Genomic DNA, 27,298 nt, shown 5'->3' on the forward strand with positions numbered 1-27,298 from the left:
GTTTTATTTTCAACTGAGACCATATGCAATCCCATCAGAAATAATTATGGTTCTCTTTTCACCGACATGTCCCTTTTTTTAACCAAGCTAATGTTTAAAGCTATTGATTTAAAGTACATTGGAAAATTCCATTATTGTATGACAAATATTCTACAAATCATGATTTTGCATGAACAAGACTTTTGTGCCAGTGTGTGGCTAGTTAATTTATCCAGAGACACATATTTGTATATATATGTCTCTGATTTATCATATCCAGTATAAAAATTATCCCAAGCAATGGAGTATAACATATATATATGGCAATCTATTGACTTCTTCCATCTGGCAGTAAATGGGTATTCTTTATAGCTTGCTGTTCGGTGTAAGCCAAGGCTCCGTGTTGAAGGCCGTACTTTGACCTATATTTTTTTATTTTACAAATTAAATACAAGAGTTGTCTCATTGGCACTCATACCACATCTTCTTATATATATTCGCTTCATTGTGCTGAATGTATAAACACGCAGCCACGTCCGATGCCACATCTCCTTTACGTTAGCATATATATATACCCTTGCAACAACTCTTCCAGGGGTTTGATGGCAAAAAAATCATTTTCGAGTTGCATTCGAAATTTCTGTTCTTCATCGTGTTCTTCCTAGTCATTCCACTTATTGAATTATTGTTGATTTGTTCTCGTTCCGAATATGCATGAACCATTTGTCACTCGACGCCAAGCAAATCCGTCAATCATATCCGCGCATGATATAAAATTATTCTTTTGCACCTTTAGATGCCGAAAACTTTGCAGTAGAATGAAATAAATTCTCATTTGTATTTCAAGGTGCATTCACATTAAAATTGTTCATTCTTTTTTATGTCTCAACCCTTCATGGTAAGCTTGTATTAATTCAATGGACAACCGACTGAATAAATCAATAACAACACTAAACTGTTCTATCACGCTTAACATGATCTTTCAAAGAATGTGCGATGGGTGCGCTGAAGGTTAGAAAAAGAGTTGAATTCAAACGGTATTGAATAAAGACCACGAGCTAGTGTTTGTCATAGAATGTGGACATACTGAGTGTTTTAAATCAAAAAATAGTTAAAGGACACGGTGGTACTATCTGGATGCACAAACGGGAAAAGTTACCCGAGATGTTGAGATATTGAAATATAAGCGAAAAAAGGTTAAGTTCCGCTTAACTTCTATAAAGGAATTTAGCCTAACTAAAAAAAGAGTGTTTAAACAATCTCTGCAATTGTTTAGTCATGACACAGTCTTTCGAATCAACTTGTACTTATTATATCTGCTAAAATGTAAAATGAAATTAGAAAAAACTTTGGGATTCATGTCTAACATTGACAATATCACTTAATGATTTTGATGCGTCCAAAGCGCTTTTCTGTATTTACCTTTATTTTGATATCCAAAGTTATAACACACCATACAATTAATTGGTTAAATGTGTCTTCTTAAAACTAAGGAATATAAGTATGAGTATGATGGCCATAAAATCAGTAGGACATCATCGTTTTCGAAGCAATAACATAAAGGTGTTAATTCTGTTTATTTATCTTACTACCTTTACATATAAAAGATCATAAACTTGAAATAGATATTTAACCAAATTTGATTACATAATACTTTTTATTTATTATTAGTGGCCAAAGTTATGTATACCACATGTATTGAAGAAGTGAAATCAATTTTGTTTTAAATCGTTCTCTATTTTAAACTTGCAAAATTTGTTAGATTTCTTAGATGCATTTCGCCATCTTGCAGTTCAAAGATGAAAAAAGAAGCAAACATTTCACTAAGTTCGTTAATAGTTAAATTGAGTTAATATGAGTTTATAATTTTTCTCTGTACCGATGTCATGCATTGTCTGTATGAGAATCAAAATATATATAGTCATTCAAAACCAAACATGGCAAAATTCAATATTTTAGGTGGGCAGATTTCTTTTTTTTTTTTTTTTTTTCTTCTTTATTTTTTTCTCTTTTTTTTTTTCTCTCTCTTTTTTTTTTTTTTTTGTCTTATAAAATCAAATACTTCTATTTTTGTTAACAGAATTTGCATGTTTAGAAAAATGTTCAAAGATTAAGAAAGATTTTTTTACAATAGATACGCATCTCGTATAATAAAAACTAATTGAAATTATTATATATAAACCGTAATAATTCTAATTTGATTCTAAACTCGGTTTCCTATTAAGATTACAAATTATTATACTATTGGAATTAAGCGTGGATATCGATCATCAAACATTCAAAACCTGTTGTGATCCGATATTTAATTATTTATGTACACAAGTTGGCGTGCAAAAATAAACATGTTCCTCGGAAATACTGATAAACTCGTTTCCCTTTATAAGAAAATTGAGTTACCTCCCTTTTTAGCTCACCTGACCTAAAAGGTCAAGTGAGCTTTTCTCATCACTTTGCGTCCGTCGTCCTGCGTCCGTCGTCCGTAAACTTTTACAAAAATCTTCTCCTCTGAAACTACTAGGCCAAATTTGACCAAACTTGGCCACAATCATCATTGGGGTATCTTGTTTAAAAAATGTGTCCGGTGACCCGGCCAACCAACCAAGATGGCCGCCATGGCTAAAAATAGAACATAGGGGTAAAATGTAGATTTTGGCATATATCTCTGAAACCAAAGCATTTAGAGCAAATCTGACATGGGGTAAAATTGTTTATCAGGTCAAGATCTATCTGCCCTGAAATTTTCAGATGAATCGGACAACCCGTTGTTGGGTTGCTGCCCCTGAATTGGTAATTTTAAGGAAATTTTGCCGTTTTTGGTTATTATCTTGAATATTATTATAGATAGAGATAAACTGTAAACAGCAATAATGTTCAGCAAAGTAAGATCTACAAATAAGTCAACATGACCAAAATGGTCAGTTGACCCCTTAAGGAGTTATTGCCCTTTATAGTCAATTTTTAACCATTTTTCGTAAATTTTTGTAATCTTTTACAAAAATCTTCCACTCTGAAACTACTAAGACAAATTTAACCAAACTTGTCCACAATCATCATTAGGGTATCTAGTTTAAAAAATGTGTCCGATGACCCCGCTCGCGAACCAAGATGGCCGACATGGCTAAAAAATAGTACATAGGGTAAAATGCAGTTTTTGGCTCATATCTCTGAAACCAAAGCATTAAGAGCAAATCTGATGAGAATAAAATTGTTCATTAGGTCAAGATCTATCTGCCCTGAAATTTTCAGACCAATCAGGCAACCCGTTGTTGGGTTGCTGCTCCTGAATTGGTAATTTTAAGGAAATTTTGCCGTTTTTGGTTATTATCTTGAATATTATTATAGATAGAGATAAACTGTAAACAGCAGTAATGTTCAGCAAAGTAAGATCTACAAATAAGTCAACATGACCAAAATGGTCAGTTGACCCCTTAAGGAGTTATTGCCCTTTATAGTCAATTTTTAACCATTTTTCGTAAATTTTTGTAATCTTTTACAAAAATCTTCTCCTCTGAAACTACTAAGACAAATTTAACCAAACTTGTCCACAATCATCATTAGGGTATCTAGTTTAAAAAATGTGTCCGATGACCCCGCCCGCGAACCAAGATGGCCGACATGGCTAAAAAATAGTACATAGGGTAAAATGCAGTTTTTGGCTCATATCTCTGAAACCAAAGCATTTAGAGCAAATCTGACAGGGGGTAAAATTGTTTATCAGGTCAAGATCTATCTGCCCTGAAATTTTCAGATGAATCGGACAACCCGTTGTTGGGTTGCTGCCCCTGAATTGGTAATTTTAAGGAAATTTTGCCGTTTTTGGTTATTATCTTGAATATTATTATAGATAGAGATAAACTGTAAACAGCAATAATGTTCAGCAAAGTAAGATCTACAAATAAGTCAACATGACCAAAATGGTCAGTTGACCCCTTAAGGAGTTATTGCCCTTTATAGTCAATTTTTAACCATTTTTCGTAAATTTTTGTAATCTTTTACAAAAATCTTCTCCTCTGAAACTACTTAGACAAATTTAACCAAACTTGTCCACAATCATCATTAGGGTATCTAGTTTAAAAAATGTGTCCGATGACCCCGCTCGCGAACCAAGATGGCCGACATGGCTAAAAAATAGTACATAGGGTAAAATGCAGTTTTTGGCTCATATCTCTGAAACCAAAGCATTTAGAGCAAATCTGATGAGGATAAAATTGTTCATTAGGTCAAGATCTATCTGTCCTGAAATTTTCAGACCAATCAGGCAACACGTTGTTGGGTTGCTGCCCCTGAATTGGTAATTTTAAGAAAATTTTGCAGCTTTTGGTTATTATCTTGAATATTATTATAGATAGAGATAAACTGTAAACAGCAATAATGTACAGCAAAGTTAGATCTACAAATAAGGCAACATGACCAAAATTGTCAATTGACCCCTTAAGGAGTTATTGCCCTTTATAGTCAATTTTTTACAATTTTCATAAATTTTGTAAATTTTTGTAAATTTTTACAAAGTATTTTCCACTGTAATTACCGGGCCAAGTTCATTATAGATAGAGATAGTAGTAAGGAGCAAGAATGTTCAGTAAAGTAAGATCTACAAACACATCACCATCACCAAAACACAATTTTGTCATGAATCCATCTGTGTCCTTTGTTTAATATGCACATAGACCAAGGTGAGCGACACAGGCTCTTTAGAGCCTCTAGTTTGAGTACGAGTTGTCTTTCTTGACCGAACTAATAGTTCAGTATGGAAAAGAATATTTGTACAAGGTGTTGTTAATAAATGTAACGGACAATATATACCATGCCCTCTCAGCCGACGTCGTAATTTCATTTTTAATGAAAGTATTTAAAAGCTTCTCTCCCTGTGCAATATGATTTATTAAACTCATTAGGCAGAGCAATTTTTATGACTATTTGTATAATTTATATTAATAATAAAAGTTTCAGATCTTTAATATTGAAAACGGGTTAAAATTATTTACTTGCATTAATATTGATATAAAAACATCCAGTTCGGTTTTTGTCGAGCCTGCGACTTTTGTCGCAGAAAGCTCGACATAGGTATAGCGATCCGGCGGCGGCGGCGGCGGCGGCGTTAGCTAACTTCTTAAAAGCTTTATATTTTAGAAGGTGGAAGGTCTGGATGCTTCATACTTTGTATATGGATGCCTCATGTTACGAAGTTTCCGTCAGTCACATGTCCAATGTCCTTGACCTCATTTTCATGGTTCAGTGACTACTTGAAAAAAAAGTTAAGATTTTTTGTAATGTTAGATTCTCTCTTATTATAAGTAATAAGATAACTATATTTGGTATGTGCGTACCTTGCAAGGTCCTCATGCCCGTCAGATAGTTTTCACTTGACCTCGACCTCATTTCATGGATCAGTGAACAAGGTTAAGTTTTGGTGGTCAAGTCCATATCTCAGATACTAGTACTATAAGCAATAGGTCTAGTATATTCGGTGTATGGAAGGACTGTAAGGTGTACATGTCCAACTGGCAGGTGTCATCTGACCTTGACCTCATTTTCATGGTTCAGTGGTTATAGTTAAGTTTTTGTGTTTTGGTCTGTTTTTCTTATACTGTATGCCATAGGTCTACTATATTTGGTGTATGGAATGATTGTATGGTGTACATGTCTAGCGGGCAGGTGTCATTTGACCTTGACCTCTTTTTCATGGTTCAGTGGTCAAAGTTAAGTTTTTGAGTTTTGGTCTTTTTTTCTAATACTATGTGCAATAGTTCAACTATATTTGGTATGTGCGTACCTTGCAAGGTCCTCATGCCCGTCAGACAGTTTTCACTTGACCTCGACCTCATTTCATGGATCAATGAACAAGGTTAAGTTTTGGTGGTCAAGTCCATATCTCAGATACTATAAGCAGATAAGCAATAGGTCTAGTATATTCGGTGTATGGAAGGACTGTAAGGTGTACATGTCCAACTGGCAGGTGTCATCTGACCTTGACCTCATTTTCATGGTTCAGTGGTTATAGTTAAGTTTTTGTGTTTTTGTCTGTTTTTCTTATACTGTATGCCATAGGTCTACTATATTTGGTGTATGGAATGATTGTAAGGTGTACATGTCTAGCGGGCAGGAGTCATCTGACCTTGACCTTATTTTCATGGTTCAGTGGTCAAAGTTAAGTTTTTGAGTTTTGGTCTTTTTTTCTAATACTATGTGCAATAGTTCAACTATATTTGGTATGTGCGTACCTTGCAAGGTCCTCATGCCCGTCAGACAGTTTTCACTTGACCACGACCTCATTTCATGGATCAATGAACAAGGTTAAGTTTTGGTGGTCAAGTCCATATCTCAGATACTATAAGCAATAGGTCTAGTATATTCGGTGTATGGAAGGACTGTAAGGTGTACATGTCCAACTGGCAGGTGTCATCTGACCTTGACCTCATTTTCATGGTTCAATGGTTATAGTTAAGTTTTTGTGTTTTGGTCTGTTTTTCTTATACTATATGCAATAGTTCAACTATATTTGGTGTATGGAAATATTTTATGATCTATTTGGCAGTCACGCAGGTTTTATTTGACCTTGACCTCATTTTCAAGGTTCATTGCTCAGTGTTAAGTTTTTGTGTTTTGGTCTGTTTTTCTTAAACTATAAGCAATAGGTCAACTATATGTGTAGTATGGAAGAATTGTTAGCTGTACATGCCTGCCTAGCATGGTTCATCTGACCTTGACCTCATTTTCATGGTTCATTGGTCAATGTTTAGTTTACTTGGTTAATGTTAAGTTTATGTGACAGTTGTAATAAAGCTTTATATTTAGGACTATCAACATAATATCAATGATTAGTAAAGAAGGCGAGACATTTCAGCGTGTGCACTCTTGTTTTGTAATTTCCCGTATCCCGCTAGACTTCATTTCCCGTTTACACGGCACAATAATTTGACTTTCACGTGTCACGCTTATAAAAAATCGGCAATCCCGCGTCACGCTTAGACCCCAATGAGACCCACCACGGAGATTACATGCTTAACAAATCTCTGCAGTTTTCAACTTTGTTTAGTTTTCAAGACTGATATGATTTGGAATAAATAACGATTTAACAAAATTATTTATGGTAACCTTATAAACAAAATTATTTATGGTAACCTTATAATCAAATTTAACTCATATCACACACTATGTTGAGCATAATATTTAGTCTTGCTTGGTCTTCTATCCGTTAACGGGAATTACAGGTTTACGAAGAAAACATTATGACGGCCGGTACGATCACTATCGTTGTGCAATATGTACTAAACTGTATAAAAATTAAAAATATAGATAATAAAGAAATATAAAAATCTCAGATATAAGTATAACAAGCTACGGGTATATAACTCGAAGTCGTTAGTTTTGCTTTGTTACGGTGGCACAAATCAGCGTCAAAAAATGGGCGCTTTAAATACCGGAGAACCAGTGAGTAGCACAAAGCTAACAAAACCTGCGTTTCAGGAGTAAGTGCATGGGACCTATTTGTATCATGTTTTATATCTGGTTCTATTGCCAATGTTATTTCATTGATACTGTGTCTATCCAGTCTGTATATGGATATAATATCCATTTCATTTTCAAAATGATCAAACGAAGAAAGTGTGGTTCTAATATTGAAGATTCTTCTTCGTCTTCTAACATTTGCGGCATCTTGATCGAGAATAAAGCCATCTTAGATATAGTTTTATTCATATTCGCGGAAAAACTACGATCGAGATACGACTGGGTATAGCTGTAGTAAGTTACGCCAGGATGTACGTATTATTTACGCTCATCTTAACTTACGACGGCTTTGAGAAACGGCTGTAAAACCTACGATTTATTTACGATGAACGTACGATGACACGCAGACTTACGAAGGCTTTGTGAAACGGTACCCTGGACCTTTTTCAACAAATTTTTACTTTAAGTTCTGACTTCGGTCTTATCCCATGTGTACAGTTTCAGTTTAAGGTATGGTTTGGCACTATAGACCTTTTTTTAGCCCCTTCCAAAAATGCATGTGCCTTCCTCCGTCATGACATATTGTGTCATTGAGACTTTGTTCCTGTATTTCATTTTGTGTTTGTTGTAAATATAAATCAGTCTGTATGTTTGCATATTTGCTTTTTTTTTTACACTCGTCGTTTTGGAAATTAAAAAGAAGATGTGGTATGATTGCCAATGAGACAACTCTCAACAAGAGACCAAATGACACAGAAATTGACAACAATAGGAGAAGACGTTACTAAGTTGAAAAACTTGTGTCTAATCCATTTGTCATTTTTGAACAATAAAATATGTTTAATCTAACAACTATAGGTCACCGTACGGCCTTCGAAGCTAGAATACAGTGTTGCTATTTACTGAAGTTACTCTTAGACTAGTAGCTCTGTACTGTTTTCTTGATTTTGGAGGGCCATAATATTTTTTTGACGGTGTTGTCCATGTACCATTTTGTAGATCGTACTTCTTGGGCATATGTTTTATAGCGACACGCAACTAGAACTTTGGCTATTTTTCAGTTTAAGTTGTCGTCAGCTAGCAATTTATCTATGCTTTTTTCGGGCTGATTACAGATATTGTTCAATAGTCCAAGTTCTCGGATATGTAGTTGGGCTTCTACTGGTAGTATTCCGTTTAGGATGTTGATAGTAACATCTGCTACATAAGTTGGTAATGAGAGTATAAGCTTATTAGTAGCTTTTTCTGGAAGTTTTCGATTAATTCTGGTGAACTTGTTTTTGGTAGTTTTAGCTCTTATCCATAGAGAAGTACTGGAGATACGTAACACGAATGACCGAATTCACTTGGAATGACCGTATGACACATGAAATTTTAATCTCAGTTTAAACAGTATTTATTAATGAAAAATTTTACAAGAATAAAGTATTAAAATATTACATGAAGTTTTAATCTTAGCACATATATGTGAATTTTAAACATTGATTTATAAATAATAGTACATTAAAAGTGTATGTTATAACTAAAACATGATTTATTTAAGCAGGCAAGTTCATAAAATGTTAATATAATTTCGTGGATACATCTGTTCCTGATTGCATATATACGATCGCTCAATGTGTTCAAGTTGGACTACCAAAGTTGGGCCCTCATTTGTAAAATGTATTATAACTCACTGACACTCCATGAATTGAAATGTATTTCATTTAACAGTCAACAAAAATTATTTTTAGTAATAATTTTGCGGTACGTTTTAAAACCGCTCAGGGCCTCCTGAGTGCACTCAGGACATGTAATAGATATTTTAGTGGGCGTTGAGGGAATGCGTCCGATAAATTATTATATATTTTTTTATCTTAATATTTTTGTTTGAATAAAATTAATTGAATATTTCAGAAGAAATTGAAGTGTTTGTTAACACGCGCCGTTATTTGGAATATGTCATGCATGACCGATGATCATATTCGATACCAATTATCATGTTGATTAGGTCTATACAAATCCTCAATTAGGTCGTCTGATCTTTAGTAATTAGTGAAGGTTATCAACACATACTAGTTAACCAAGCAAGAAAGGTTTTCTTAGAACAAAAATAAAGATAAAAGTTGCAAAAAATGTTAAATAAACGTTTCGTTTTGTATGTAATAATATTAAAGCCATTTGAGAATTTTAAGAAATCCATTCAGTTTATTTAATTTGAAAACGTTAACAAATATAGATCTAATTCATTGCAAAGTGTGGCGTCCTTCAGGGATCAAAACCCCGTTTTAACAGCGTTTGTTTAAAGGTTAATTATGCATTGGCCACGTGTCGTTAAAAAACAAACTGATTAACAATATAACAGAGTTGTAAGGTAATAAATATTTCAGGTATTGGGCATTTGTCATTATCATGATTAGATTTTCTAATTGACAACAAACACTTTATACAACTTACCAAGTAAGTACTAAAATGTAACACTTTGCAATAAATGGATGATAAATTCCTGCACCATATTTTACTCTTTTAATAGGGAAAATTAAGGAAAGAAAAACGGCGCGTGATATTTTTTTTTAAAGATTATAACTTTCTAAAAGGAAACTCATTAGAACTTCGAAATGGTGTATTTCAACTTTGCTTAACTTATTTCAACATTTTAGTTATTTGTCCTAGTTAATTGTGCGGAAGCCAGATTTATGTAACATATTTCACTATCTTCATAAAGACAAATACGGATATAACATTCAAATTCTCTTAAAAAAACCTCTCAAGACAAACTTCTAAATTCTAGATCCCTCTGATCTTCATTATTATCGATACACATGTCATACATGTACATCCTGAATAAATCAATTGTTATTTTTATCAAATTTGGAAATTTAAAACTTCTAAAACGTTTCCCGTAAGAGCGTAATCTTTCATTCTTCTCTATCTGTATAGATGCACCATTGTATCTATATTTTATCCCTTATGACCATGAAATTTTTCTCCAATGTGTCGTGGCTTTCTATTGGCTACCTTTTTTCAGTTAATCGATTTTCTCAAAATTCTCAGATAATTCCGGATTATCTCAGAATTTTCAGATAATCCCGGATTTTCTCCAGTTAATTATTTATCTAATTTTGTGAGGAATATAATGAATTATCTCAAATATGCATTAAGCTGAGAAAATCCCGGTTTATCTTAAAATTCTGAGATAAACCGGGATTATCTGAAAAAAATCGAGATAATCCCAGTTTATCTGAGCTTAATGTAAAATAGTAAGATAATCCTAGTTTATATGAGATAATCCTAGTTTATCTGAGATAATCTAGGATTATCTATAAAATTGGTTCAGGCGTGCCATAGGTATGCTTTTTGTAACTTTTCTTTACATTTAAAGTACATTTAATATATATGGAAGAATAATGTATGGTTTAAAAACTTCAAAAACTTCAAATTGGTTGAAAAAAATGCATGTTTATGTAAGGCTTCCCTTAATTCGAAAATCTCTATTTTCAGACACAGGCTCATATAAATTTGACTTTTGAATAACTGTGATAAATCTGATAAATCAAATGAGTGTTCCGTTGCTTTTAATACTTATTATATTATATTCAAGAGTATTTAAAAAGCAAATTTTTGCAATATTTAAATTTTTTAGGCCAAAATCTTGACAGTTGAAAATATTTGATTTAAACGTCAAAAATAAACATCCAAATTTCAATATTAAAATGACCCTAGTTTCTATAATATATATCCTATGACCATGAAACTTGGCCAACTATCTTATAATTTCCTAAGCTTAGGTCATGCAAAGTTTTATTAAAATTGGTCAAGTCTTTCTATCCTAAGAGATGAATTCCGTAAATGTAGATTCGGTACTTTGGCAACTTTCCTGAATGGTTTACTGGTTTCAATTTGGCAAACTCAATAAAAGTAAAGTATTTACATCTTTGTTTGACAGAAATTCTGTTAAAATGTCCCGTTTTGGCATTATACGGCTAAAATAAGCATTTTAAAGCAGTTTCCATTTTATGTCTAAGAGCCATGCTGACTTTCTATCTGACAGCTTTTTATGTTCCTGATATTTGTGTTTCTATGCTTAAATCAAATTTAATTAACCATTTGTCGACTCTGAATTTAGAGAAAAGTAGTTTATCACAGAAAAAATGTGCAGAATATTTGTATTTATGTCCCTGGTTAAACGGCCTGTTTGATGTATGTGAAATGTGAAGAGCTTTGTACATAAAATCTGTAGTCCATCACAAATATTTCACTAAATCTGTAAAAAAAACCACTTTACAATGATCCGTACACCCTATTCATTTTATATGCTACCATAATTTTCTTCTTTAGGATAGTAAGTGGTTCAAATATATGCCAATTGAGACTAAAACTACATGCAAGTTTTCCATTGAAAAGTGAAAAACTGGTCATCAGACCATACTGTCTGCAAAAAAGGTTGAATTCAAGAGTCCTTTTGCAATTAGACTTCTTGTATCATGACCTCTTAGCATAGAAATGAGCAAAAAGTAACAAATTTCCATTTCTTATAGCCTCTGTGTGCATTTTTATATGTAAATATGGGCTACAGCCTAAATTGACTCTAAATAATTCTCAGTCTTACATGGCCTAAGACCATTTTAAACTCATGTGGTATGCTTTTTGTAAGTTTTCTTTACATTTAAAGTACATTTAATATATATGGAAGAATAATGTATGGTTTAAAAACTTCAAAAACTTCAAATTGGTTGAAAAAAATGCATGTTTATGTAAGGCTTCCATTAATTTCGAAAATCTCTATTTTCAGACACAGGCTCATATAAATTTGACTTTTGAATAACTGTGATAAATCTGATAAATCAAATGAGTGTTCCGTTGCTTTTAATTCTTATTATATTATATTCAAGAGTATTTAAAAAGCAAATTTTTGCAATATTTAAATTTTTTAGGCCAAAATCTTGACAGTTGAAAATATTTGATTTAAACGTCAAAAATAAACATCCAAATTTCAATATTAAAATGGCCCTAGTTTCTATAATATATATCCTATGGCCATGAAACTTGGCCAACTATCTTATAATTTCCTAAGCTTAGGTCATGCAAAGTTTTATTAAAATTGGTCAAGTCTTTCTATCCTAAGAGATGAATTCCGTAAATGTAGATTCGGTACTTTGGCAACTTTCCTGAATGGTTTGCTGGTTTCAATTTGTCAAACTCAATAAAAGTAAAGGATTTACATCTTTGTTTGACAGAAATTCTGTTAAAATGTCCCGTTTTGGCATTATACGGCTAAAATAAGCATTTTAAAGCAGTTTCCATTTTATGTCTAAGAGCCATGCTGACTTTCTATCTGACAGCTTTTTATGTTCCTGATATTTGTGTTTCTATGCTTAAATCAAATTTAATTAACCATTTGTGAACTCTGAATTTAGAGAAAAGTAGATTATCACAGAAAAAATGTGCAGAATATTTGTATTTATGTCCCTGGTTAAACGGCCTGTTTGATGTATGTGAAATGTGAAGAGCTTTGTACATAAAATCTGTAGTCCATCACAAATATTTCACTAAATCTGTAAAAAAAACCACTTTACAATGATCAGTACACCCTATTCATTTCATATGCTACCATAATTTTCTTCTTTAGGATAGTAAGTGGTTCAAATATATGCCAATTGAGACTAAAGCTACATGCAAGTTTTCCATTGAAAAGTGAAAAACTGGTCATCAGACCATACTGTCTGCAAAAAAGGTTGAATTCAAGAGTCCTTTTGCAATTAGACTTCTTGTATCATGACCTCTTAGCATAGAAATGAGCAAAAAGTAACAAATTTCCATTTCTTATAGCCTCTGTGTTCATTTTTATATGTAAATATGGGCTACAGCCTAAATTGACTCTAAATAATTCTCAGTCTTACATGGCCTAAGACCATTTTATACTCATGTGGTATGCTTTTTGTAACTTTTCTTTACATTTAAAGTACATTTAATATATATGGAAGAATAATGTATGGTTTAAAAACTTCAAAAACTTCAAATTGGTTGAAAAAAATGCATGTTTATGTAAGGCTTCCCTTAATTCGAAAATCTCTATTTTCAGACACAGGCTCATATAAATTTGACTTTTGAATAACTGTGATAAATCTGATAAATCAAATGAGTGTTCTGTTGCTTTTAATTCTTATTATATTATATTCAAGAGTATTTAAAAAGCAAATTTTTGCAATATTTAAATTTTTTAGGCCAAAATCTTGACAGTTGAAAATATTTGATTTAAACGTCAAAAATAAACATCCAAATTTCAATATTAAAATGACCCTAGTTTCTATAATATATATCCTATGGCCATGAAACTTGGCCAACTATATCATAATTTCCTAAGCTTAGGTCATGCAAAGTTTTATTAAAATTGGTCAAGTCTTTCTATCCTATTAGGTCCAAGGACACAGTTATTGTCCTTTGGTTTTTGTTGTCTACGAATATAGTCCCTAGTGTGAACAGTGTATAACTTGCATTTTTTTTTGATACACTTTCCCAATTTATTTCTTGATATTTTATGCATGAAATATTAAGTAAGGGGATGAAATTACATGTTAAAAAAATTTGGGTGCTGAATCTTTATGTTAAGTAGTGATTTGGTCCAGTTAAAAAAGGTCAAAAATTAGAATGTCTGAAGCTGTCAAACTGAATTTTAGCCCCCCTTAACACAGAATTGTCAATATTTTGAGTTAGAGCTGGTACAAGTTTCTATAATTTTGATATTATTTGTATCAATAGTAGTACACTACACAGTAAAAATCTTTTTGAGATAGAGCAGGTGCGATTTTTTTAATTTGAATTTACTGTCTAAAAGAAATGCACTACGAAATAACTGTGTTCTCGGGCCAGTAATTTAGACTATTATTAAATATACATGTACATTCAGACTTTAAGTACAGCAAGTAGTCATTTGACACTAAACAATACTGACGAACCGCGAGAGACCCTCATGGGTAGTCAAGGTCGTTTAACACCCCCTGGTGGTTGTTAACATTTGCATTGCCAGCATTAACTTTAGATGTGATGTACTATAAATTTCACTGAAAACAGAAATTCTCATTATCCAAATTGTTATTTTAAATGAATGATTATCCAAGGTATTCATGAATTTAGATATGATGCACTATTATTATTCACTGAAACTATGAATTTTCATTATTTCAAATTGCTATTTTAGATGAATAATTGAATTATCCAAGGTATTCATGAAATTCAGATATGATGCACTATTAATATTCACTGAAACTATGAATTCTTATTATTCCAAATTGCTATTTCAAATGAATAATTATCCATGGTTTTCACAGTCATCCAGTAATGTGGTCTTCCTTACAAATTGTAAGTTTGCTATTTGTTCAATGCACAATTTCCTTCTTGTCCAATTTAATCCAAACATCACATCATCATCTTTTCATAATGCTGTAAGCCCTATTCGTTATTTCCAAAAACAATAAACAACTAACACACACAAATTTTGAATTAATCCACTGTTACACAATTTGCAGCTACTAGAGTGACTCAGTGACATCAATATTTCCTATGCATCAAAGTGCATATGTAGCCGGCTTCATATTCTGGCTGGGAATCATGCTCAAACCAATGTAAATTCTACCAAAAAAATATACATTGAGAATAAAGTACTGTAATATATTTAAACTAATCTAATACTATATTCGGTACCTATAAGAAAGTCACAATTACAATAACTGTATTTACCTAGAAGAAAACTAGCAATCCTAATTTGCTTGATAACAAAGTTAAATATACAATTGAAATTATAAGTCCCATATAACAAGAAGAATAAAACCTTTGTTGGAGGTCTAAATTCTAAAGGATATTGTCTTTCTTTCTACATTCATGTTTTCTTAGGTGTGTACTTTCATTGAAGGGTTACTGTCTAATTGAGGCTAACGCCATACTTGTTTTGATTAATTATCTAAAGTCAGACATAGTTATTTCTCTCTAAAACACAACAGGAGATTTCTTTTGATCATGTTGATAGGAGATGAATTACTATGCTATAGACCTTTCCTTTGTCAAGTGCATATAGGAATTTTTGTCATGAATGAATAAACTTTTTTGAGGTAAATGTAGAATCTTTGTCCTATGGTTAACCCTCTCTTTTAACGTTTTAAGCAAACTAAAATAGCTAACATTTCCTTTTTAAAAGAGGTCGGTCAATTTAAAACGTATCCAAAGTATTTGGTATGCAGTTGTATAAGCATTGGCATATCTCATTTCCATGGAGATTATTTGGCCCCTCCCCCTCAGTCATGATTTATTGACTTTGAAACTTTTACATAGTTTACAAGTTAATGTTTAGGTTTGTTTAAAGGGAACGACTTATGAAAAGTCAATTGTATTTATTTTGGTTACTTTTTTGTTGGGTTGATGTATCATTGATATATATATCCCATATCTCCTTCCATCATGCTTATTCACATTCATGCAGTTGTATTAGCATTGGCACATCTCATTTCCATGGAGATTCCATGGACATTGTTTAGCCCTGTACCTTCAGTCATTATTCATTGACTTTGAATATTTGCATAACTTACATGTTAAAGTATTGCTATTTTAGTTTCAACATTTGCATTGTCAAAATAACAAATAGGCGAGACATAGCTCTGTGTTAACAGTTTATTTTCTATGTAAACATGGTATAAACTAAGTATTTCATGAAGTACAAAATATTTTTTATATACATTGTATTTACAAGTAAGTTGTCACTAAATTGACTAAGTTAACTACATTGTATGTCTCAGAATTTAGTTTGTAAATACCTATAATTCAAATTCAAAATAATTAATTAAAATATATTTACTGAACATGAATTCATGACCATGCAAATGTGACATTAGAATAGGTAATAATCAGGATGTTAACACTGAATAGGTAATAATCAGGAATTTTTATATACATGCTATAGGTAATAAACAGATTATGACCCAATAGTGTATTGCTTTTAGGGATGAATTTCAAACTGTCATAGGTATTGAAGATGACAATTGTGCCTACAGATAGATTTTTTTGTTTGTTTTCACATATTCAATTTTAAACATAAAATAAGCATAAATAAAACATTAGTCATGTTAATCATGTAAACAAGACAAAAAGTTTGAAGTCAGATGTGAATGAGCATGATGAAAAGAAATGTGGGATATATATCAATGATACATCAACCCAACAAAAAAGTAACCAAAACACATGTAGAAAAATATGACTCATGAATAGAAAGTCCTTTAATGACGGAATAAATAAAAAGACACTCCAATGTTACAACTAGATAACATTACACATGTAACATATTTGCTGATGTGGATGGCCATTCATGCCAATATCCAAAACATGAATAAAAGAAGATTTTGGGTATATGCCAAAGAGACAGCAGCCCCAAAACCAAAACAATTAAAAAGGCATGAATGGATTTTGACTAACCATGCTAACAGGGCACAATTTATATAAAAAGTGACAGAGTTCACATGAAAATATATATGCATTTTGGTTTCTATACATGAATTCTAGCATGTGTATATAGTACAAACATTTTTAGGACAAGTAAGCATATATTGTTCAGGTTTAAAGTATTTAGTGATTTTATATTCTATGCTAGATCTAAAAAGTTATGATGCTAACTTTGCTCTTGAATATGTTTTGTATTTCTTTTTAACTGAAAACCACCTAGCAATTAACATGATAAAATATTTATAGATATTTTATTCATTGTAATTATTCATTGTGAGAAAAGATGCAACCTCCACAACCTGTTGTTCAATATGAGTCATTAAGTGCATGATGAAACAATTAACACATTTTGTTTAATCAACCTTTTTTAAAGGGCAACTGTTATGACTCTGTGCATTGTTTCAGGAAAGTTAATTTAATAATATTATATTATTTATATTATTAAATATATATCCATTTAATTGAACTGTTTTGTTGTCCATGTTGAATTATTTGAAAAATATACTATTAATGCATTCTTGCCAAATAAGTAACCTAAAAATAATAATTTTCACAGCAAAATATATGACTATTTGCTTTGTAGTCAAATTCAACATGAATCTTCTCAAATTCTATTTAATACTAGTTTACAAAAACCTTCAAAATGTACATCATCCAAGTCTAGGTTAGTCTATGGAAAGGTATATATTTACAACTCGAGTAATCTTTTAATTGGTCTATTGATAGTTTATTTTGGCTGACTACTTGTATCACAGGTTTGTAAAACGGAGCTCATTAACGAAGTTTTGTAGATCTACTCACTAGTATCATTGTAAAATATGTTATTTCAAAAGGCCCTTGACTCCAGAATGAAAAGATGGTAGCTGCCGGTGTAAGTATGTATATTGATATAAAGCAGTGTTTTACTATACATGTTCTTCTTACATGGTAAGATGACCAAATAAATTGACCAAAAGCAGGCAATAATTAAATTGCAGTGGAAGCTTTACATGTTTTGAAAACATTTTTTAATTTCACAGTAAAACTAAAGCTATAATAAATTTGAAACATATAGATAGTTTGTACCCATAGATATAGTCTAGCAGATAGGCATTAAAAAGCAACTACCAATAGATCAGAGATTTTAGGTTTTGTGTTTTGTGTTTTTCTTATTTCAAAGTAGAAACTAAAAGATTTATCAGAATATGTTTATATATATATATATAGGTGGCACATTATCTTCAGACATAATCACAGTTTTTCAATTCATGACATCGTCCTGAACATGCATGAAATATTTGTCACTGGAAATTAAGCAACCAATAATCAATAAATCAATCAATTCATGACGAAATAGATCATCTTCCTTAAAAAAGTTTAAAAAATGATCACCAAGTTGCTTTAATTTCCCTTCACAAGGTTTCATAGTACACACTTTTTTGTGTACAAAGTAATTGCATGGATGATACATTATCATAATTTTAAGATATCGTTGTACTCTAATCAAGGTATAAAGAACCATATGTATTACCCTTTATTTAAATGAAAGAAATGTGCAATTGTCAAAAACATTTTTTAGACCCAAAGATTTTAATAGCAAGATATTTAAAAATCAACGTGAAAACTAATTACAAACTATTTAATTTAATTTGGAACACAACATTTTATTTCAAAATAGCCAGTGGCAATTTTTGTTTTAAATATCTTGATTACGATACAATGAAATCTTACCCTTGTGGTCATTCGTGCGTAGTTACTTAGTACACGGGAAAAGTATGTACTATGAAAATTAGAAGGCAAATATAAGCAATTTGATTGGACGAGAAGTTGTAAGTATGTGCTAAAAGGTAATTATAATAATTGTAAATAATAAGCCTTAGTATTTTTGATTATCACAAAAAAGGCGCTTTCCATCACCCTGAACTCCCCCTCCCCCTTTTGGATCCGCCACTGCAAACTATCTATATTTTTAAAATTTATTATAGCTTTAGTTTTTATGTGAAATTGAAAAATGTTGTCAAGAATTTAAAGCTTCCACTGCAATTTACTTATTGCCCGGTTTTGGTCAATTTATTTTGTCATCTTACCATGTAAAGAAGTACATGTATAGTAAAACACCACTTTATATCATTAAACATACTTACACCAGCAGCTATTCATTCTGGAGTCATGGGCCTTTTGAAATCACACATTTTACAATGATACTAGTGAGTAGATTTACAAAACTACGTCTAGGTTAGTCTATGGAAAGGTATATACTATGAAATTAAGAGCGAGGGGCTTGCCGCAAGCTCTTAATTTCATAGTATATACCTTTCCATAGACTATCCAATTTAGCACATATTTACAACTCGAGTAATCTTTTAATTGGTCTGTTGATAGTTTATTTTGGCTGACTACTTGTATCACAGGTGTTTGTAAAACGGAGCTCATTAACGAATTTTGTAAATCTACTCACCAGTATCATTGTAAAATATGTGATTTCAAAAGGCCCTTCACTCCAGAATGAAAAGATGGTAGCTGCTGGTGTAAGTATGTATACTGATATAAAGCGGTGTTTTACTATACATGTTCTTCTTAGGTAAGATGACAAAATGAATTGACCAAAAGCAGGTAATAATGAAATTGCAGTGGAAGCTTTACATGTTTTGAAAACATTTTTTAATTTCACAGTAAAACTAAAGCTATAATAAATTTGAAACATATAGATAGTTTGTCCCCAAAGATATAGTCTAGCAGATAGGCATTAAAAAGCAACTACAAATTAATCAGAGATTATAGGTTTTGTGTGTTTTTTTTTATTAGTTCAAAGTAAAAACTAAAAGATTTATCAGAATATGTTTATATATATATATATATATATATATATAGGTGGCACATTATCTTCAGACATAATCACAGTTTTTCAATTCATGACATCGTCCTGAACATGCATGAAATATTTGCCACTGGACATTAAGCAACCAATAATCAATAAATCAATCAATTCATGACGAAATAGATCACTTTCCTTAAGAAAGTTTAAAAAATTATTACCAAGTTGCTTTAATTTTCCTTCACAAGTTTTCATAGTACACACTTTTCTGTGTACAAAATAATTGCATGGATGATACATTATCATAATTTTAAGATATTGTTGTACTCTAATCAAGGTATAAAGAACCATATGTATTACCCTTTATTTTAATGATAAAATTTGCAATTGTCAAAAACATTTTTTAGATCCAAAGATTTTAATAGCAGGATATTTAAAAATCAATGTGAAAACTAATTACAAACTATTTAATTTAATGTCTTTAATTTGGAACACAGCATTTTATTTCAAAATAGCCAGTGGCAATTTTTGTTTTAAATATCTTGATTACGATACAATGAAATCTTACCCTTGTGGTCATTCATGCGTAGTTACTTAGTACACAGGAAAAGTATGTACTATGAAAATTAGAAGGCAAATATAAGCAATTTGATTGGACGAGAAGTTGTAAGTATGTGCTAAGTAAATGAGTTACACGTAGTCAGCCAAATTATATCAATAGACTAATTACAGGATTACTCAAGTTGTAAATATGTGCTAAATTGGATAGTGTATGGCAAGGTATATACTATGAAATTAAGAGCTCGGGGCAAGCCCCTCGCTCTAAATTTCATAGTATATACCTTTCCATACACTAACCGACACTTAAGTAAATTGTTTCCTTTGTGTGCCTAATTTCATTAAGTTTGAATTTGCTAATTTACTGATTTCTGTTCACTAATGGAATTAGTATATGTAAGAGAATGATAATCCCTTTCTTCATGATTAGGTACGAGCGTTAGCGAGTTGTTATCATGAAGTAAGGGATTGACATTCTCTCACAAACTTAGAATATTGTAAAGTGCTCAAGCTCAAATGATCTCTTAATTGGTTGTATATAAGAATTAGTTTCATTGTCAGTGCAATGTTTATAATTAATGCATGACTTCCTTTTTAGGCATTTCATTTATGGATTAGTTTTAATAGTGATGTAAGGACTTTCTTATCATTTGCGAAATATTTAAAAAAAAAACCGTTATACATATTATGTGATACAACAGAACAAAGAAAATGTAGGAATTGTACATATTTTCTGATTGTGAGTATGAATGTTAATCATGTAATATTTTAGTGAGGAATTATCCTTTTTTTAATTGATAGTTTAAATCAATTGATAAATTTGAGTTACAACTAAATTTTATTTAGCAGCCAATATTTGGGTCCGGCTTTTTCAGTACATCAAATACTATTTCATTATGTCAGGGAAATGTTCAAATAAAATGCCTTTAAAATTTTTTTATATGTTCAAGGCTTAAATTAAATTCCTGGTTTTTTTTTCATCGGGATATTGGAAATAACTATTCTTCCAAACCGCTGATCCAGTTATCAAAAGCTATAAAGATTAAGGTATTTTGTTTATTTTAAAGTTTTCTTTTTTCTTTTTTTTGCAAAAGCTTCATATTGTTTAATTATTTAGTAATTTGAAGTTATTAATATTTTCATAACATTCACGGTACCAATTTTACTGCACAGTAAACTTCAGCTTATTTTGAGTTTTTTGTTTGTTTCATAATTCAACTTTTAGTCAGTTTCAATCACTGTGTGATAAATCCTTTCAATCGGATAAATGTGCTTCGGGTAGTTGTAACTCATTTATAGAAACTCGTTGTTTTGAACTGTATATAGACCCTCATAATAGGATAATCCCTTACTAAGAACATGATTTACATTCATTCTTCACAATTAAGAGGCATCAAATCCTACAATGTCATTGGTCGAGAGCACTTTGCTATATTCTAAATTTAAAAACTAACCTTCAATTTTTGTAATTTTATGTAAAGGTTAGATAATACTTGGTCATGTTTTATTAAGATTTAAAGCCCAAGGCGTAGCCGAGGGTTTTAAATGTTCATAAAACATGACCAAGTATTGTCTGACCAATTTAGAACATATTCACACTTTCGAGTGACCTTACAAAATTATCCTTTCCCATTGTAATATTCAAACCTTAATAAGAATTCACTTTTTATAATGAAGTGTTAACTAGGTTAACAAAACGAATGTATAACATAGGTAATGATCATTTCAATGGATGGAATGAAATAGAAATAACAGTTTTGTGAGGACAAAAAAAAGATAAATTGTTCAAACATTGAGTTTTTCTTCTGCTTCAGGTAAAATTTAATACTTATATACCTTAAATTTCTTGATTTTAAAAAGCACACAATACTATATAAATCAGCTTTTTGAAATTTGTATATTTTTTGATAATTATAAAACTCACTCTAAAAATATATGAATTACAACCATTCAACATCAGATACTTACTTTTTATTGATGAATGTACATGTATTGTGTTTTTTTTTCGAAAAAAAATCCTTTGCTTTATATATCAGCAGTCTGACATTGTTTTCTTGAAAGAAAGAAAATAATAATTAACTCGAATGTCTGCTTTCAAAATTGAATAAAAGATTATTTTACTTATATCTTTGCCCCATCTCATTTTTTGTTTGTTATATATATGTACCATGATAAACATTTGCAAAATTCAAAATGTTTTTTATAATTCTATTCTCTTTCATCTTTAATCAGTAGGCTATTTTCCCAAGGGGATTGTACACTTCGTTAGCGTAGTTATTAAGAGTTCACTTTCATAATTAATCTACAATGAAAAGTCATTCATGTAAAGCATTTTATAGAGCATGAAAAGCAATGTACTATGAAAATTAGAAGGGAAAAACTGACTTTTCATTGGACGAGAAGGGGTGAGTATGTTCTAAATTTATATGTGACCCTGACTGAGAAAATGGGTCCAAAAGAGATTTATACATATTTTCAGTTTTTTGCATTTTTTCAATGCTACTAACGTGCTTATCATGAATACAAAATTTTATGATGATATCTCAACTGGTTTCGAAAATACAGCATGTTCTTATTTGGCATGCATTTGCGTACATAATATATAATCAGAAAAATATGGAAATTCAAACAAAATTCGAACTTATTATTTTCTTTGGTAATTAGAATGTTGTAAATGTTTTCCACCTCAATATTGTATTAAAAATAAATACTCCAGAATTGAAAAGCTATCTTGATGACAAAATTTAGTTTTTTTGTGAATATTCATATGTTAAGTATGTGGTTTCCATGGAAACAAAACAATAAATATTCTAGATTTTTTTTTTCATATTCTCCAAATGTCTTAAATTTTACATATATTTTATGTGTTGTTTCTGGTGGTAATGTACTGTCTTCATGTCATTTCCCCTAAATCTGTATATTTTTCACATTGATACTTTGAAATTAAGTGTCCTTTTTTAAGTTTTGGTTTTCAATGAGTTGCTTTTTGTTATCATATGTTTTGTATATGTGTTCTTTTTTAGATGATATATAAAAAAAATTATCTAAACTTCCATCTGTTTTTTTCCAAAATTAAATGAAATAAAAACTTGAACTTAGTGGCATTGCTTTTGAAAATGTCTGTACCAAGATCAGAATATACCAGTTCTCTGCCATGTGGTCAATTTATTAACAACTAAAAACGTTTTGACTTTGTTGTTGACATTAGCCTTGAGAATTAAATATTTTCAAATTTAAAAAAAATCAGAATAGTAGACAAAACAAACTTTAATATTTTATTACTTGAAAGCTCCGTTCTTGATGGACATTAATGTTTATTGGATTCTCCTTCATCGGTCAATTGAACCTCAGTTATAGCAATGGTTGGCTTTGGACAGACTATGTCATTATAAGTTTCATTATAGCAATATTCCCCGATTTGTCTAACTAAGGGAAGAATAATAAAAGTAACATGTTATACCGCTATGAAATGTTAAACAATTTAAGAAAAACAATATGCTCGAACAAAAATATCAGCCATTTGCAATTACTTTAAACACAGGTAAATGAAAATAATTGTGTTGTTAGGTATACGTGTACAGTTCAAATAGAGAAAGGAAATATTTTTACAAAATAAATAATTTTGATGTTCATAGTACGAAGTGAAAATTTATAGTAATACAAAACACTTATCAAAGCTGGTATATAGACCAGATATAACCCTGAATAGCATTGAATAACAAAAAAGCATTACAATTAGTATCAACAGGTCAAATAAACAAGAAAGTACGATTTGAGAGTACTCGCAGTTACTGACAGCTAGTTAAAAGCCAAAAACAATTAATAATAAAAAATCATGCATCAGAGACTAAAATCAACAAAAACACATCCCAGGGATTTAGTATTTTAACGTCATGGACAGTCAAAGAAGACATGACTACTGCAATGCCAAAAATAAATGTATCGCAAGGCAGTAGGATAGTTAGGCGGTTAACCTCTTTATCGACCAAAATGAACGTGGGAGTGTCTTTATACACCCCGTTTGAAAAGAATGTTTTAAATTGCTGATGACAAAATCGATATTAGTGCCAATGTAAACTATATTCAAAGATCTAATTACAACATTGGTAAGATAACCTTTATTAATAAGTTTGTTTAAAGGTTCGATGAGTTTACACGTTTCACATAGTGATTTCCGCGCTTTAAGTACAATATTACTGTAAAATTTAGGATGTGAAATACCGTTTTAATCAGCCAAATTTACTTATCACATCTTTGTATCTATGAAAGAATTTAGTAAAAGTTTTACGTAATTTATGGTAACGAAATCCCTGACTTAATAATTTACCAGTGATGCATTGATTACGTTCGTTAAAATCTATGACATCACTACACACACGGGCATAACGAACGAGTTGGGATATATAAACACCGTATGATGGAGCCAAAGGAACATCGCCGTCTAAAAAAGGAAAATTAACAGTAGGGAATGAAAAGACGTCTCTTTTGTCGTAAATTTTCGTATGGAGTTTTCCTTTAGAGATTGAAATGTCCAAATCTAGAAAAGGACAACTACTGCTGTTTATGTTAGATTTAGTTAAAGTACGTTCTATTGGGTAAATTTCGGTAGTATATTTAGAGAACTCTGGATTATTTAACGAAAAAATATCATCTAGATAACGGAAGGTATTGTTGAATGTATCAACCAAATGTAACAATGACGTGTCTTTACTGAGTTTGGTCATAAACTGAGATTCATAGTAATACAGGAATAAATCTGCTATTAAAGGGGCGCCGTTAGTGGCAATAGGAATACCTACTACTTGTCGATACACTTTATCGCCGAAACGTACATATATGTTGTCCAGGAGAAAATTTAAAGCTTCAATCATATTTGCACATTTCCAGTAAGTGTATCTAGCATACTTTCCTTTTTCGTTACAGAAAAAGGCTTTAAACGAGGTACAGCAAATAAATTTGTTATGAGATTTTTCAAAAGACCATTTAATTAAATATGAAAACTTTTTCTTGATAAGATTGTGTGGAAGTGTAGTATAGAGAGTAGAAAAATCATAACTGTCAACAGAATTAAAAGGACCATCAAAAGCATGTATTTTATCTAAAACCTCTAAAGAATTTTTAACACTCCAAAATTAATTAATACCATTACCGGTTATAAGATGCGGAGATGAAACGGAATTTAAATGGTTTTTTGTGCAATTTAGGTAACCAGTACATAGTAGGTGACTTTCAAATGTTCGGAAGATGCTTTAAGCTGGGTAGTGGCAGTGATATGTGCTTATATGCTGCAGTGTTAAAATATTGCTGAAGGTATTGATTCAAATTTTAATATATGACAGGTTTCTCCATATCCTTGACTAACTAGGCAATATCATGGCTATTCCTACTGGACTTGATAACACTATCTGCAATCTGCAAAATGATAAAATATAAATGCTATTACATAATCAACAAATATTGTACATGTAGTATGTTTTAAATGTAGCTATAAGAGACACTTCATTCAAAAACTGTTAAGTATGTTTTTTTCCTGCAATGGATTGATTTGATTTTTGGTGTTTTAACGCCACTTTTAAGCACCGCTTTTGGGCTATTTCGTGGCGGCCATTTTTTATTGGTGGAGGAAGCCGGAGTGCCCGGAGAAAACCACTGACCTTCGATAGGGAAACTGACAATCCTAGTCAATTAAGATTGGAGTCGAGTGCACCCGCACGAGCGGGGTTCGAACTCATAACCTCAGTGTTGACTGGTTAGTGATTACAGTAGTAACTACTTATACCACTCGGCCACCGAGGCCCCTCCTGCAATGGATATAGGATGCATACATGTATAATCTTTCAATTGAATAATTATATTTATGTGGTTAATCAGTACCACGTGCACAGTGATAAGACTCATTGATAGATCCAGGGGTCAAGAGGGAGTGTGAAAGACCACCACCTCCACACATCCCTTTGATTGCCGAAAAAAATCATGTTTTTCTTGATGTATATAAATTTTAGTGTAAAGTCATCCAAAACTTTTTAAGTGTCACACATTTTTGGGGGTAATCAATTATTGGGAATTACACCCTCTTTAAAATATTCCAGGATCTGCCCCTGAAACTTAAGGCAAGCACATTTAGGAATAAGATATATTGTGATGATAACAGAAAATAATCTTTCTTATCCTTCTTTTAATTCTTTATTGAACTATCATGATTCTGCCAAAATATTTAAATATGATTTTTCTAATGTACAAGTGTTTTGACACTTTTGAATTTTTAAGTGTTGACACAGTTAAAATCTAGTACTTTTTATAAGAAAAATGTAAATAAAAAAATTTAAACACAAACATGATATGAAATCTTAAATTAATAAAAAATTAATGTGAATGTTATTTGATTGTAATAAATGAACTCATTCTGGTTTTTATTCAGTATCTATATTGAAATCAAATATTTTAATGGAAATAAAATTATGAAAACTTAAGGGAGCCTTATATAGAAAAAATGCTTTTGGCATAAAATCAACAAAAATGTTATGGTTTGAATTATACATAATATTATTGGCATCTATGTTTCCTTACCTTGACCGACTTTTCTTTTTAAACTCAGTTTAGAAGTAAAATTAAAAAAAAAACACATATTAACACAAGTTTGAAATTAATGTCACTTCATTGCGCTTAGGTGAAGAATGTGTTTTAAACGTGTTAAACAGCTTTCCTGATAAAAAAACCAAATATATATATATACCTTACATAAAAATGAGGAGATGTGGTTTGATTGGCAATGAAACAAGTATCTAATAACGTTTAAATGTATGTTAAGTATCCAAAGTATTAGATACGTTGACGTATACGCATCTGGGGGAATATGCTCAAATAATTACGGTAACCCTGATCGAGAGTATTACTCAATGAACTATTTTAAAGAATAACGGGGATAACGGGGATCAAACTGAGTGGCACTGATTAATTTTCATCTGTTTATTTCTGAATGCCTCACTTCGTATATATAACAAAAGGGTACATACTCCTTAAGTCTATGTTGCATATCAAAGATATTTATTTCAT

At 31.2% G+C, this 27,298-nt stretch overlaps 1 protein-coding gene and 1 long non-coding RNA gene across 5 annotated transcripts in view; one reads left to right on the top strand and one right to left on the bottom strand.

Moving 5' to 3' along the window:
• The window catches only part of LOC127730250 (sodium- and chloride-dependent glycine transporter 1-like), a 118,197-nt gene that overhangs the window by 46,737 nt on the left and 44,162 nt on the right, over positions 1-27,298 (top strand). The window lies entirely within an intron of this gene.
• The window catches only part of LOC127730258 (uncharacterized), a 346,186-nt gene continuing 324,310 nt past the window's right edge, over positions 5,423-27,298 (bottom strand). For both annotated transcript variants that reach the window (XR_007995008.1, XR_007995007.1), the window contains exon 3: positions 5,423-6,247. This is a non-coding gene — a long non-coding RNA (uncharacterized LOC127730258). The remainder of the gene's footprint in view (positions 6,248-27,298) is intronic.

Source organism: Mytilus californianus, unplaced genomic scaffold (genome assembly GCF_021869535.1).
Source record: "Mytilus californianus isolate M0D057914Y unplaced genomic scaffold, xbMytCali1.0.p SCAF_2, whole genome shotgun sequence".
Classification (NCBI taxonomy): domain Eukaryota; kingdom Metazoa; phylum Mollusca; class Bivalvia; order Mytilida; family Mytilidae; genus Mytilus; species Mytilus californianus.